The sequence below is a fragment of the Stenella coeruleoalba genome (assembly GCF_951394435.1).
Source record: "Stenella coeruleoalba genome assembly, chromosome: 14".
NCBI classification, from domain to species: Eukaryota; Metazoa; Chordata; class Mammalia; order Artiodactyla; family Delphinidae; genus Stenella; species Stenella coeruleoalba.
The window spans coordinates 18,437,973-18,452,128 of NC_137160.1; the positions used below are offsets into that span (position 1 = coordinate 18,437,973).

General features: G+C 41.7%; 1 protein-coding gene across 7 annotated transcripts in view; it reads right to left on the reverse strand.

The window, feature by feature from the left end:
- Positions 1-503: 503 nt before the first annotated feature.
- Positions 504-14,156, reverse strand: part of LOC307197211 (uncharacterized protein) — a 471,902-nt gene continuing 458,249 nt past the window's right edge. For all 7 annotated transcript variants that reach the window (XM_079942947.1, XM_079942946.1, XM_079942945.1 and 4 more), the window contains 2 exons: positions 13,806-13,921; positions 504-897 (listed from right to left, as the gene is read on the reverse strand). The gene's annotated coding sequence lies outside the window, so the exon portion shown is untranslated. The remainder of the gene's footprint in view (positions 898-13,805; positions 13,922-14,156) is intronic.

Below are 14,156 nucleotides of genomic sequence, written 5' to 3' on the forward strand. Positions count from 1 at the left end.
GATAAGGAAGTGACGAGTTTTCTGAATACAGGTCTGTCAAGGTACACCAAGCAGGGGAAATGAGTACTCTATCTATCTGAACATGAACCCCGTCTCCTCTTCTCCCTCCGGGGGACCATCCTCACTCACTGTGGGAGAGCTGGGCATGGGCCACAGCAGGGTGTTAGCCACTGCAATTTGAAGTATGGGTGATCAGGGCTCGGGCTCCAGAGTCAGGTGACAGAAGTGATATAATGATAGATGCAGAGTGGGAGTGATGTGGCCACAAACCAAGGTCTACTGAGAGCCTCTGGAAACTTGAAGAAGCACAGGACAGATTCTCTCTTGGAGTCTCCAGAAGAAACCAGTCCTACCTGTTTGATGTTAGCCTGTAAGACTCATTTCTGACTCTAACTTTGGGGCTGTAAGATAATAAATTTTGCTGTTTTAATCAAGCCACTAAGTTTGTGGTAATTTGTTAGCAGCAATAGGAAACTAATACAACTTATAAAACTAATAGTTAATGAGAAAGTTAAATTTTCAAAACGGACATTCCCTGAAGAGCTTGGTTAACTTAGATTTTATTCGAAAGCAGTTCTTCTAATGAATTAGTATTTTTCTAAATATCTTGCCCCAGCTAGACCTAAGAATTCCCAATTCACACTCCTTTCCTTTCAAATTCTTCCCAAGCACCAGAGGTTTACTAACCATTAATATGCCACCATGTCATGGTGGGCAGCTGCCGTCCACAAAGCAGGATGACCCCAAACTGTGCCTGTTTTTTCCCATTCAGAGCAGTCAGTAGTTCTTGTCCTCTCTTTCAGTAACCCGGGAGAAGCAGCCTCTCCAGAAGTCTCTAAATCCTTAATCTTCAGCTGCAGGTAGGAAAACTTGGCCTCTTCAAACTCCAAGAATCCCCTGAGAAATACAAAGGTGAAGCGTTCTCAGTTCTCTGTTACGAAGAGAAAACTGCGGAGGAATTACTGCCAGACAAAGAGGACCACAACTGTTCGATACTTGCTTTTTCTGCCTTCAGCATGTTACCCCCAGGCCTTTCTTTGTAAGCCATTTCTGACAAACATTCCTTGACTACTGGATTCATTTCAGTGTGATTAAATTGAGACTGTACTATGTGATTTAGGGTTGAATGTCCAAGGACAATGTAAAGATTGATTTTAAAATAACGGAAGAGAAACAAATTTAAAACTACCATGCCTTAAAACTTTGAAAAGGTCAGTATTCTTTTTTTTTAATTTATTTATTTTTGGCTGCGTTGGGTCTTTGTTGCTGCACACAGGCTTTCTCTAGTTGCGGCGAGCGGGGGCTACTCTTCGTTGCGGTGCGTGTGCTTCTCATTGCGGTGGCTTCTCTTGTTGCGGACCACGGGCTCTAGGCACGCAGGCTTCAGTAGTTGTGGCTCGCAGGCTCTAGAGCACAGGCTCAGTAGTTGTGGCGCACGGGCTTAGTTGCTGTGCGGCATATGGGATCTTCCCGGACCAGGGCCCGAACCCGTGTCCCCTGCATTGGCAGGCGGATTCTTAACCACTGTGACACCAGGGAAGCCCAAGGTCAGTATTCTTAATTGGAGAGGAGGTGTTAGGTAACAGTGGTTGCTGTAAATTCTTTGCAGATGTCAGCTCATAACTCTACCAGAGCGATTTTCAGCTAATGTGGGCCTTGAGGTGGAATCGTTACTTCCGAAGGCCTTGTCATTGGTTCTAAATTTGATGCTCTTTCACAAAGTTGCACACAGATTTTCACAATTGGTCATCTGCATGGGTGAATTTTCCACTGGGAGGCTGATTTTGGAATTTGCTTCTTGTGAAGGTATATACTAGACAGTGACAATATAATTAGTTTTAAAAGTTATATATAAACTGAGGAAATGATTAAGATCTGAAAAGCTCTTAGCAAGTCTTGTCAACTTGTTTATTTGGTGTAAACTTTCAGATGTATAGAAGTAAATTTTGTTTTTTCCTCCTCTTATTTCTCTTCTTTTCTTCTTCTTTTTTTGCATTTATTCAAAGTCCCTTGATGTTTCAGGTATCTCTTACTGTGTAACAGACTACCCCAAAACATGGTAGCTTCAAATCACAATCTTCCTTAGGACTCTGTGGATGGCTGGGGCTCAGCTTAGTGGTTCTTCTGCTGGTCTCACACAGGATCTCTCACATGGTTGCAGTCAGATGGTATCTGGGGTTGGGATAACCCAGATAGCTCCACTCATGTGTCTGGGATGTTGGTGAGGGTGGCTTGAAGACTGGAATTTCTCTCTCTCTCTCTCTCTCTCTTTCCACATGACTACGTCAGACTTCTTTACATGGCAGCTGGATTCCAATAGTGAGCATTCCAAGAGCCCTAATGAGCAAGCACTTATTCATCTCTCTCTCTCTTTTTTTCTTTGATTTCATAGACCTGTTGATTTATAATGTTGTATTACTTTCAGGTGTACAGCAAAGTGATTCAGATATATATATATATATATATATATATATACACACACACATACATATATATATTCTTTTTCAGATTCCTTTCCCTTATAAGTTATTATAAAATATTGAGTATAGTTCCCTGTGCTATACAGTAGGTCCTTATTGGTTATCTATTTTATATATAATAGTGTGTATATGTTAATCCCAAATTCCTAATTTATCCCTCCCCCTCACCTTTCCTCTTTGGTAACCATAAGTTTGTTTTCTATGTCTGTGGGTCTATTTCTGGTTTGTACATAAGTTCGTTTGTATCATTTTTTTTCGATTCCACCTAAAAGCAATACCATAAGATATTCATCTTTTTCTGTCTGGCTTACTTCACTCAGTATGATATTCATCTTTTATAGACATTGTGTTTGCTACTATCCCGTTGGCTAAGCCAAGAGTCAGTGTGGGAGGGGATCACACAGGCATGACTACTGCGAGATGTGAGTCACTTGGGGTCGCAGTCTAATACCCTTTGGATTCGTAGTGCAATATCAGAAGAAAACCCTGTCTTTGTCCCCGTATCAAGCATGTATTTATAGTATTGGAATTTATAGTATTGGAGATAAGAATAGATCTAAAGTTTAGAGTCATTGTTCAGCCATGAGAACAGATAAATTGAGCTAATGAATTCATCATTTAGTTGTAACATGTCATATTTGGTTGTAACATTTTATAGATTATGACATTTCGATGGTGAAGGGAGCACAAGGCAGGAGTCAGGCGTCCCAAGTTCATCCCTAAGTGTCCACAAGATTCTCACTCAGTTGTCAGAGCTACCTTTAAGTTCCAACTGGGTGATGATAATCAGAAGTTGTTAAAGCAAGAGTCCTGATCAAGTGCATCAAAGTTCCACTGCTTGTACCCTCTTTGCATGAGAAAGAATTTGTTTCTTAGTGTCTTGACTTTTCCCACCCATTCTTTATGTCGACAGACACAAATCTTCTTGGACATCATCCATTCATTATTGCAGTGGATGCCTTTGGACATGCATTTGCCCTCGGCTCTTTCCTAGGGATCGGCCAACTTCCTGACAACTTGCTCTAACTGTAGTACCTAATGCAGAGCCTAGCCCTTAGTATGTGCTCAATAAATAATTCTTGACTGAATAAATAAAACGACGGGCGTAATATCTCAACATAGGTTGACTTTTCTCACTGGTCCAACTTAGTGAATTTTTTTTTTAAACCATTAAACCTATTTTGACAATATTGTCTTTGGGGTTAAAACTAGCATAGGCCCTTTTCTATGATAGAATAAGGCAGAAATTTGGAAAACTTCCAACCACACAATTTTCCCCCACAGAAAAACTTTCCCTTTGTCATCAGTTAAGGTTATTAAACATAATCAAGTAAAAAAAAAAAACTTGCTAGAAAAGAAAAAAGTCACCCAAAGTCAGAAGAAAACATGGTGACTTGGACTCTGCTATTAACAGCCTCCTATTTAAAGTCATTGTAAGTGGTTACTGTACAAAGAAATTGCTAACCACCATGGTTTTTACCTGCAACTCTGAAACATGCTGATAAAATGCTCTCTCATTTCCCTCTCTTTCGTGGACCATTAGTGTTATTCTGCTATATTTGGAGCTGAGCTCAAACCAAATCAATACAGTCATTTATTATAACGAAAACAGATTTAAGAAACAACAGACTTGACTACTCAGATAAAACACAGCAAGCTCAAAGTATGAATGCAGGGTTGAGTGAAGAATTTGATTTATATGCTGTACTGAAAAATCCAGTAAGCAGAAATGGAACTTTTTATTGCTTGTCTATAAATGACTGTCCATAAATATAAAATTATTATTTATTAAAATAAATTTAGCATTTTATTGTAAATAGGGCCATTGTAAATAACAACCTTTTATTATCTCCTTTTCACAATGCTGCCTTTTAAATTTTAACCACCTCTGTAAAGCAGCTGCCTCAGTTTGCCAAGGTTTACATAAAAATAAATATTTATTTATGAGTCCAGTTTATGCTTTACAAATTACTCACCATGTGAAAAGCTTTTGTTTGCAAGAGGTAACAGTACCAAAGGAGCAAGGGGGAAAATCCCATGTCTTGAATACCATCTGGTGTCAGGAATGACAAATCCTGGTCTGAGATATGAATGTCTACACTATACTGTGTCTGCTAAATGCCAATGTCATTAGCATTTCAGGTTGAGAAGGGCTGGGTTCTTTCATGGAAGGGGCTGGGCTGTTTTCCTATGAAAGGTGATTCCAAGGATGATGGGAAATCCTGGTTGCAAAATATCTCCCGTACACAGGTAACAAGGTATTTGGAATTTTCCTTTTTTACCTCCTTTCCTTTTTTATCTTCTTTCCTCCTAGAAACAGAGAAAGCATGTAAACAGTCCTGGGAAAGGAGGCATCAAACTAAATTAACAGTAAAGCATCGATGAGATCTTTCATCCCAAGTGGAAAATCTCAAGGACACGGCAGCTCAGAAAAAAAAGAAAGAAAGGAAGGCTCTAGAAAAACTGTAATGAGGTCACACTAGAGAGGCCAAATGTACTGAGGACAAGCTTCCAAGACTGGTTCTGCCCAGGCTGATCCTGCAAACCTGTGATCACTAGGGATAGCACTTTACTGAGGGGTGACAACCAGGCAGAGGGCTGTGACACTGAAGAGTCCATGGGAGGGGACATTCCTCAGACACTGACATATTTTGCTGATACACTAAGAGAAGGATTTGAGACATTGAAGCCCTGAACTTCGATCTCAGAATAACTGACCCACTCCAGCGGCAGCATCCAGCCTCGTAGTCGTTTGTTCCAAGGAAGGGTGATGTTGGTGTTGGACTGACCTGCGAAGTCCCCATCAGCCACCATGAAAGACCCTCTTACAATCAGAGCATCAGCTAAGTGTTTTCTTCATAAACTGTAATTGTTAACCTTTATGAAATCACTATTAGGAATTACTGAGTTCTCAAAAGTTAAATCAGCCATTATTTCTTCATTGGACATTTTTCCTTCCTTTTTATCTTCAAAGATATCTATAACAATATAGATAGAGATCACGTATTTATCAGTATAAGCTAATATATTGGCTTACGTTAATGTAACTAATATCCTAATGTACATTGACAGAAAATGGGTCTTTGCAGATGCAATTAAGGTGAGGGTCAAATCATCCTGGCTTAGGGTGGGCCTTATATCCAATGAGAGTGCCCTTATAAGAGACAGAAAAGGACAGAGAAGAAGGAGAGGTGAAGACAGAGGGAGAGTTTGGTGTGATGCGCCAACAAGACAAGGACCGCCAGTGATTGCTAGGAGGCGTCAGAAGCTGGAAGAGGCGAGAAAGGGTTCTCCCCTAGGGTATCCGATGGAGCGTGGCCCGGCTGGCACCCTGGTTAAAGCCTTCTAGCCTCCAGAACTATGAGAAGATAAACGTCTGTCATTTCAAGCCACCCAGGTTAAGGTAATTTGTTATAGCAGCCCTAGGAAATGAACACAATGACGAAGCGCTAACATAAAGCTGTGTGCTGAACACCAGTTGCTTGAGGGGGTGGGGAGAACCAGAGGGGATTTACCATGAAGCTAAGGAAGCAAAGGGACCCTTACTTACATTGGCCTCTTTTAAGGCACTGGCAATGTGCTCACATAGTCATATTTTTAATTAAATAAAATTAATAATTTTGAATTATTTAATATATTAAAATACAAGCTATCTTAGTAACAATTGATTAAGACTGATAATCCTTTCCCCTTAATCACACTTCCCTTCAAAGTTATTGAAGTACCTGTGAGCATTTGTGGATTCAACTAAGGTGGGGAGTTTAGTTTGGTTTAGAGGAATTTCGTGTCTGTGGTTCACAGGGACTTTGGAGTTTAGTTCAGTGATGTTGCTGGAGGTTCCAGTAGGGGACTGGTACCCAAAGTCCTCCAACTGCTCAGTGGGTGGGGGACGGAGTCAGAGGTTGTATAGTGAAACGCATTTATCCTACAGCACGTGACACTGCAAGGATGTGGGTGATAAAGGAGAAATAGCAAAGAGAATGAGGCCAGAAGCTAGTCTGCATACAGTCTCCCAAAGATCTATGTTTATTATTGGAAGGGGAGGGTTCAGTTTTCCCTAAAGACTGATAAGTAATCTGTCAGGAGTATATTCCATTTCTTCAGCGTATACAGTTAGAAATGCACCATAATTTTTTCTTTCTTGGTGGGAATTGTGCAGAAAAGACTATAATTGTTGTGTTTGCAGAGCAAAAGCACGTAGCAGTCCTCAGAGGGTAAGTACATCTGTAACTGTGCATATAACAAACTTGGTAGAAGTTTTCCTAAATTTCACAAAAATCCTCAAAATTTACATGACATTGACCATAACAAGTTGTGAATCTGAAAGAAACCTTTTAAAATTATCAACAATAAAAATGTATTTTAATCAACTCTCCTAGAAGAATGATTGAATTATCTTTTAATTCTATGAAAAATTGTATTATAAAGCCCTTGTTATAAGAAGTGGCAATCAAAGCAGATGTAGCCAAAAGATGTCAAAAAAAAAGAATGATAAAAGTGATTCAGGCTGCTAATTAATAAAAATATTGTGTTATTTGTCTGGATTTCATGATGTCTGTGGTATTTGCTGCTTTTAAAATGCAGAATTTGTTGTGATCCATTATCTTGTTCTAGATAAATATTCACTTTGTAACTAAATTTTGTATTTTTTTGTTCTTTTTTTAAATGAGGGGCTCCCAAATTGTATAATTGTGAGGTCTCTCAAAGCCTAGCTCTACCCCGGGAAAACAGAGAAGGACCACTGTATAAGCCAGAGCAGGAAATCATGAAGAGTTAATATCCTACAGTTCCTGGGCTATCTCCTCACATGAAAGCTCTCAGTGGCCACTGTTTCCAGAAGGTGGCTGTATCTGCCCTGCCCTTGAGTTATCATCCCTTCTCCCCATCTCCTTCCTGCTCCCATGCACCCCATCTTCCCCCCTTCCTAGTTAGCCAGTGGAAGGAGCTGCTTCCCTATTACTTTGTTCGGCAAGCTACCTTTGATTCAAACTTCAACTGATATCAGGCTCAGTCTTTTATATCCAAGCATTTTCTTATCAGAAAAGTCATCTTCCTCTGATCTGCACGCTCAGGTACAGGCAGAATGAGCAGTCTTGGAAGTGGAGCTGAAGGAGACCAGGCTGCTCACTGAGAGCTTCCGTGGCACAGTCTTGACAGGGGGAAGTGGTTGTCCCTCCAGTGTTTGTATTTTCCAGGATCCCACCTCCCAGTGTCAGGGCTTCACTCTCATGCTTGCAGCTTTAGTCTGGACCTGTTCTCTGAACTCTAGATCCTAATATATCCAACCGCCTACCTAACATCTCCCTCCGGTTGAGATATGTATTCCAGCTGAGTTCTACCCAATGAAATGAAGTGAAAATGTTTTTTTTTTAACTCTATCTTTTTTAAATTTTTCATTTTTTGGCTGTGTTGGGTCCTCATTGCTGGCTTTCTCTAGTTGCGGCAAGCAGGGGCTGCTCTTTGTTGTGGTGTGTGGGCTTCTCATTGCAGTGGCTTCTCTTGTTGCGGAGCACAGGCTCTAGATGTGCAGGCTTCAGTAGTTGTGGCTCTTGGGCTCTAGAGTGTAGGTTCAGTAGCTGTGGCACACGGGCTTCAGTAGTTGTGGCTCATGGGCTCTAGAGCACAGGCTCAGTAGTTGTGGCGCACAGGCTTAGTTGCTCCGCGGCATGTGGGATCTTCCGGATCAGGGATTGAGCCCATGTCCCCTGCATCGGCAGGCAGATTCTTAACCACTGCGCCACCAGGGAAGTCCCTGAAGTGAAAGTGTTGTGTTTCATTTTTAGACTTGGTCCACGCTAAGCCTCTCCTCATAGCACATACACCCTGCATGCTCCTGCATGTCATTTTCCCCTTCTGGAAATGGAGATGACCTCCAGGGTGACCTTGAAAGCCACATGTTGCATTTGGCATCAGTCTAGGTCCTTGAACAATCATGTGGAGGAGGACTGCTCGCCAGCCTGTTCACCTGCTCGGTGCTATTACGTGATCAAGAAATCATTTAGTGTATTAAGTCACTGAAATTTGGGGCTTAACTTTTTAAAGTAGCTAGAATTACTCTGACTTACATGACAATTCTCTGTTTGGTGACACCAAGTTCCTAGATAAGGCCCCTCCTTCTTCAAACAACCATCTCTGTAAGTAGAAGAAGACTGGTAGAATATTCTCTCTCTCGATAGAATGAGCTAGAAAGGTAAGTGTATATATACTATGTATTCTTTTATTCTCCTTAAATAATAATTGTTATTAGTAGTATTATATAAACCTATTTTTTCACATGTCATCAGTGAGTGCTTACTCTGTGCTAGGCTCTATTCGAAGTCCTTTACACGTGTTATGTCATTGAATCCTCAGGTGGTTCTATCACAGTTAAATCAAGTGTCCTGGGTGGAGTCACAACGTAAAGCGAGGGGCTAAGCCCTCACACAACCTAATCCTGACCCCGTACGCAGAGCTCAGGTCAGTGTCACATATTTATCCTTAGATTGCACGGTTAACCGCTCTTGTCCTGCCTCCCTCACGCAAATCACACTCTAATGTGGCTCTTTCATCCTGGTGAGCCCCTCAGCCACCAGGGTGCTCCAGTCATGCTGAACAATCCATGGCTCTGAGATGGCCACAGTCTTCGGTGTCGCACATTATTTTATTCATACGTAGAACAGAGCCCAAGGAACCTGACTCCCTACTTCATAGTGAGGAGAAGGCATGAGCTAATGTCTTTAAGGTCCACGGAGCTCCTTGGAACGTGGGGTTAGATAAATAGAAGCTTTATAAGGATGCCACTTAACAAGCCCCCCCAGCCTTCGCTCTCCACCAACCCGCCTGAACTGGCTACAGCCTCCCCTCCTCATCCCCCCCCACACACCGGCAGGCTGCCCAGTTCAAGTTGGACGGTGCTTCTGGAGCATCAGTGGAGGGGCTGGAGGGGCTGGAGGATGGAGCTGGGAACAGGATGTAACGGAGGCACTGATTTAACAAAGATGTGTTCTACTCCTGAAGCATATCTGGGTTCAGCCGTGCGGACGGAGCTCACTGCTTGCTGCTGTAGGAGTTTTAGAAACTTGCATTCCCTGTGCTGGACTGCTCAGGGCAGGTTCTTTTCAGAGTGAAGGAGAGGTGGTTTCTCCATTTTTTTCTGTCCTTCGAAGGGACCAATCTTACTAGGCCATAGGGTCAAGGTTGAAAGATGTCTATGTCAAAATTCACTTTCTTTCAAAGCTTTTCTCCCCCCTCCTTTCTCTGTTGAACCATCATACTAAGGCCCTACAGACACTGACCTCAGCAAGAACTGATGGCGCCCACATGCAAAGGCCAATGGGCAATTCTCCTTCATCCCACTTCCACCCACCAGCTACCCTTGCTCCTTGAAACACTTTCTTTATTTCAATGTTCTTCTCATTTTCCTCTTGCCCCAATGACTGATTTGCCTTCTTTTTCTAGATTATTCTCAGACCCATGACCTCTAAATATTAGAGTGTTATAGGGATTAATGCTCACCTCTATTTTCTCTTCTGTCTAAAATTCCACCCTAGGTGATCTCATCCGGTACAATGGCTTCATATCTCTCCTCTATGCCAATGACTCTCATATTTTAGCTCCATCCTTGACTTACGCTATTAACTTCAGACTCACATATCCAGTCGCCTATTTAACATCTCTCTCTGGTTAAGATACGTATCCCAAACGTGTCCAAAACTGAACTCTGATCCCCAGCTCCAAACTACTTCTCTCATTGTCTTCCTCATCTCAACATTATTCATGTTCCTCAGGTCCCAGACCTTGGAATCATTTTGATTCTTTTTTGTTTGTTTGTTTCACACTCTATATCCAAATCCCCCTGGCTTTATCCTCAAAATATCTGCAGAATGCAACAATTTCTCCTCACGTCTGTAGTCAGTTCTTTGGTCTGAGTCACTTTCACCTGGATTATTGCAGGAGCCTTTGAGTTGGTCTCCCAGCTTTCACGCTTGCCCTGTAGAGTCCATTCCCAACGTAGCAGCCAGAGTGAGATCATATCACTCTTCTGCTAGAAATTTTGCAATAGCTTCTCTAACCATGAAGAATAAAATCTGAATTTGTGTTCTAAGCTTATGATTTTTCCTGCCACCATCTCCCGGACCTCATCCACCTCTCCTCTTCCTCTCTCACTACAGTGGCCTCCTTAGTAATGCTGAACTGTGCCCAGCATGCTCTGGCCTCAGGGCCTTTGACCTGCTATTTCCTCTGCCTCCAGTGATCTTTCACCAGATGTCCACATGGCTTATTCCTTCTGTTTATTCTGGTCCCGGCTTGAAAGTCATCTTTTAAGAGAGGACTTCCTTGGTCATCATAGCCAATAAAGCATCCTTTCCATCAATCCATCAGTCTCTGTACTCTTACCCTACTTTATTTTTCCCTTAGCATTTTATAATAACCTGATAGATTATTTATTTGTTTGATTGTTTTGTTTATTCCTTATTTCTTTCCTGGAAATTGAAAATATAATTCATTTAAAGAAGAGCTTTCTCTGTTTTCTACATCCCTGTACCTATATGGGAGTCACAACAAATACATGTTGAATTAATAAATGAATTGCTTCTGATCAGTGGAAGTTAAAATATGTGTTTGTGAGTGTGGTCTGTGTGTGTGTGTGTGTGTGTGTGCGTGTTGTCTCTGACCCATCAAAGGCTGTGTGTATGGAAGGTTAGATTTTATTCCCTTCTCAGAAAGTCAATGTGCTTTTCTCTGTAGCCTTTCTGCCATCATGGCCCCAGGGAAAGGAGCAGAGTAAATTTGTTTCTGGAAAGAGACAACATGATGTAGGGGAAGTTATTGCTGCACAGAGTGGGGAGGAAAAATATCTCTGTTAGCCCAAGATGATTGTGGAGAAGGGAAGGGAGACAAAGAGATGCAAAGAAGAGATCAGAGACAAACACACCAGACTCACCTTCTATGTTAACTTCCCACCTCAGTGGAAATCACAAAAATTCTGAAAGTACAAGGAGTTTCCCCCTGTTTGTTATGTGATATCCTGAAAGAACACCGTTTCATACAGTAATCTCCTACCCTCTCTACACCAATCTATGAATCAGAATAAAATTGCTGTTATGTCATGATTAAGAGGGGGACAAGTTGAACCAGGTCTCCTATCCTACTTAGTTTCCTATGCTTTCCAAAATACCTAGAAGTTCCAACTTGCTCTATGGAGAAACACAGAAGGAAGGTGGTGGTACTTCTGGAAGGTAAGATTACTGGGAATCACTGCAATGATGGTAAACTGGCCCTGTTGCCTTGGCCTGCTGAGGAGGTTACCCAGGCTAAACATCAAATGGAAATCACTTTCAGATGTCAGAGTTAAATAGTATGAGCAAAAGTTGAGCTGGGACTGGGTGACCCGAGTAGGCATCATGTCCTTGCTGAGCCAAGAAGGAAAAGACCCCAAATCACCAGTTGCAGATTTCAGTAGCAGATGCCCGCAGGGCAAGCAGTGACCAGTAGAACAATTAGGCCATTACACAGAGGCCAGCTATGACCCACCATGACCCCCTTCTTTTGCTGGTACGAGGATATGGTGAGCTACCTTACACATCCATTTACCCAGAGATGATATTTGAGACATTTAACAGTGATGTGGCCCAGGTGGCAATACTGTCCATAAGGTGGGTTGATTCTTTCTTCCCTGCCCTGAGGTCATGAAGACATTTTTCTGTATTGGTTTTATGTAATATAAACTTTACAGCTGTTCCTTCAATCTCCAGTTATGTTAATGTATCTGGAATTGATTTTTTATGTATGGCATGAGGTAGGGTTCCAATTTAACACTTTCCCCATTATTGACCCATAACACTTCCAAAAGTTCCTTGCTTTTTCACCATGCAAGGGGTAAAGTTCCCTGTAATAGAGTGGGTTTGATGGGATGTTAGAGGCCATTTGTATATATAGATTATTTGTAAGTCAGGTGTTTGTTAGTTAGATGCTTTATGCCTCTCTCTCTCATTGTCCATTAATGCTCCATGCACCCTTTAACCTCTAGGCCCAAGTTTTTATAGGTTGATAGACTAAGTCAAGTACATTGGCTAGTGCTGTAACACGGGACCATATATTTGCCCAGGTTCCTCAATAGAACTAAAATAGGAAATAATTATGGCTCACTATATGACACATTTGCTTTTCCACATTACATTGATATAAGGGAAGCCCAAGGCAGAGGAACTATGAATCAGCAAGGATGAAAATGAAATTTCTAAAAGTCTAACACACTTAGGAATTTCTTTGCAGCAAAGCCATACATTTGGTGACTAAACAATAAGCATTTATTCAGCATCTATGAAATGAATTTTAAGTTTACAAAGCTTTAAAAAAAAAGGCAAAATCCCTAGTTCTCTGCAATAGGCAAACCAGAAATTCACTTAATTTGTTACTCATCGTTTTGGCCTATAAACTCAAATACTTATTAACGCTGTAAATATGCCTTTTTACTGGCTGGCTGACAGCTCCCATGCTTTCTGTGCTGTCTCCTTAAACATTTATGAGTGTTCATGAATATGCAAATACACAATCTAATGTCTGCAAATGGTTGCAAGTACAAATGCTACGTTAATATTTCATACAGTGATGGGAGCAAATCAACAATCATAAATTTTGAACAAATATGTTGCCTCATTAATAACTAATGAAGCAGTGCATTGAACAGAGGATTTGGCATTTAACTCTAGAAGTGGTGTTTAAATAGAGCCTATCAGGCAAGGCCACTGCCTCTAAAATTTCACTAAGATCTGCTCCTTCCAGGGTGGTTTCTGTTTGGGGAGGTGGCAGGGCTCGGGGGCAGTATTTGAAAAGAGAAGATTCCATAATAGTTGTTTTAAAAACTGAAACTCCATTACCTGGTAGAAATAAAAATAATTTGCATAACTAATAAATTGCCTTAAAAGTGGACCTGCATGGGGCTTCCCTGGTGGCGCAGTGGTTGAGAGTCCACCTGCCGATGCAGGGGACACGGGTTCGTGCCCCGGTCCGGGAAGATCCCACATGCCGCGGAGCGGCTGGGCCCGTGAGCCATGGCTGCTGAGCCTGCGCGTCCGGAGCCTGTGCTCCGCAACGGGAGAGGCCACAGCAGTGAGAGGCCCGCGTACCGCAAAAAACAACAACAACAACAAAAAAAGTGGACCTGCATGACCAAGGAGTGTGCTTGATTTAGTGTTTCCACTTTCCTGGGAGCTGATGAAGACAGGTAGTATCAGCAGAGAAGAGCTTAAACACTTAATGGAAACATAGAACTGTAAACCTCAAAGAAATTTGCTGGGTTAACCCCTTTAGTTCCTCATAAGACTTGAAGAGGTGAAGTATTACCTTTAGTAGCAGGGCCTGTTCTGGGCTCATAGCTTTTGGTTCATGGTCTCAATCCATCCACACTTTGCCATGCTGCTACCTCTCCAGGGTACCAATTTCTTAAGGAATCCAGTGTCCTGGTTAATCAAATATTAAAGTGAAAACTCACAATTACTGTATGTCCAAGAGACTATGTCAAAGATTTAGAACTGAATAAAATGTCAATACAGATCCAAAAGTCCTTTGACATTTTTGCGTGCCAATATATTTATCAATTAGATTAAAATCCTTTCTGTCTCCGAAAGTTTGAATACTCTCAGTGGGCTCTCCTCGGGTGAGATACTGATGCTTCAGAATTTTTCAGCCTCCCTG